This window comes from Nomia melanderi, unplaced genomic scaffold (assembly GCF_051020985.1).
Source record: "Nomia melanderi isolate GNS246 unplaced genomic scaffold, iyNomMela1 scaffold0384, whole genome shotgun sequence".
Classification (NCBI taxonomy): Eukaryota; Metazoa; Arthropoda; class Insecta; order Hymenoptera; family Halictidae; genus Nomia; species Nomia melanderi.
In genome coordinates, this window is record NW_027475499.1 from 9582 (window position 1) to 11449 (window position 1868).

General features: G+C 51.2%; 1 non-coding gene across 1 annotated transcript; it reads right to left on the reverse strand.

Moving 5' to 3' along the window:
• On the reverse strand, positions 1 to 155 carry LOC143176122 (5.8S ribosomal RNA). Its single transcript, XR_013000717.1, has one exon. It is a non-coding gene; the product is annotated as a 5.8S ribosomal RNA (ribosomal RNA).
• Between the last annotated feature and the right edge of the window lie 1713 nt (positions 156 to 1868).

The following is a 1868-nucleotide window of genomic DNA, read 5'->3' on the forward strand; positions in this document are numbered from 1 at the left end:
CGACCCTCAGCCAGGCGTGGTCCAGGAATTGTATCCGTGGACCGCAATGTGCGTTCGAAATGTCGATGTTCATGTGTCCTGCAGTTCACACGTTGACGCGCAATTAGCTGCGTTCTTCATCGACCCACGAGCCAAGTGATCCACCGTTCAGGGTAATCGTATAAATTTTATATTTCACATATATAATTTTATTCTCATTTGTTCGACCTAATATCTCTCTTCTTTCAAAGAGAAGATAAAAGTTGATACCTGAATCTCCGACCAGCGCGCGAAGGAGATTCAGGCGTCGCCTTGGAGACGACACCGAAGCCTTTCGAGACGAAAAACGTTCAAGTAATATGTATATATTTCTCGACGTTCCGGGCGTATAGTGCATTCAAAAACCCGCGAAAGACGCAGAAGACTCGCACGCGTGGAAACGACGGGGATATATTTTGTATCCTACCCGATACTGAATCCATCGCGTGCAGTCGACCCTCGCGTTCTTCCGATCAGACGCATCTATTGTTGCGCGCATGTTTTCGCGTCGCATCGCGCGAAACGTTGCACGAATCGTACCGATCGATCGATTGAAAGCAAATAATGAAAAAAGACTTCACAGCTGGCTCTTTGCCGGTCATTCGTCCCATGTTATCTCTTGCCGCGAAATTGGCGCGCAAGAGTTGGGTGTCAGACGCGCGGCTTTAAAACGAGCTTCACGGCCGGTCCCATTCGTTACCGCTTTCGTTCTTTCTCTCGGAACGACCATGAACGAACACGACGAGCGACGCTACGGCATACACACGTCCACGGATTCGATTAAAAAAACAGACTTCACAGCTGGCTCTTTGCCGGTCATTCGTCCCATATTATCTCTTGCCGCGAAATTGGCGCGCAAGAGTTGGGTGTCAGACGCACGGCTTTAAAACGAGCTTCACGGCCGGTCCTCTCAATTCCGTGTACGGTACACGCAAGATGCGGGTTCCACTTCCAGACTACCCGGTCCCTTCTCTCTACGAGAATCGATAGTAGAAGAACGGCTCGAAAACGCGTCTCAGAGACTAGGGGAAAAGAAGCGGTATGCGAGCGAAACGAAAACGCATTATGGAAACGTCGCGAAACAATGTTCGACGGTTGCTCGGTTCCAATCGTGCGGCCGTTTCAATTTCTCGTGCGCTTCACCGTCCCTCCGTAACTCTGGCCGATCGCGTATACCGAAGAGCCGACACGCGCAAAAACCACAGGCATTGTATACTGTATATATATATGTTACAGTCACAGCCTTCGCGCGTTTTACTCTCCGACGCGGGGTTTCCACGACGAAAGAGAGACAGTTTCGTGGCGGGTGACTCGGCCGAATCGCTACGACGGGTATTTCTATTATAGAACGAATCATCGCCACCCTTTACCAGTGCCCGACGAAGGAATCACAAGGTCATCTGGAGTTTACAATGCCAGCGACGGTAATTCCAACGAAGACCCGATAAGTCAACTCATCGTTCTATTTCTCCCCGTACAGAAAAGCGAATCGACGCTAACGCACCTCGCGCAAGCACGAACGTTCTCTTCGCGTGGATCATCCCATCGTCGAAAGATGTAAAGACGCATTGGAGATCGTGGTCTCTGGCGGGCTCATTGCACGCCCCACTGCATATCTTTCCTCGAATCGAGAATGATTCGTCCACTAAGGCTGCGAAACTACGCGTCGAGGAAACTAGGGGAAAGAAGCGGGATGCGAGCGAAACGACAATACATTATGGAAACGTCGCGAAACAATGTTCGGCGGTTGCTCGTTTCCTCCTGCGGACGTTTCATTGCTCGGGCGCTTCACGTCCCTCCGTAACCTTCGCGCGATCGCGTGCCCCGGAGAGCCGGCAACCGGTGAACCA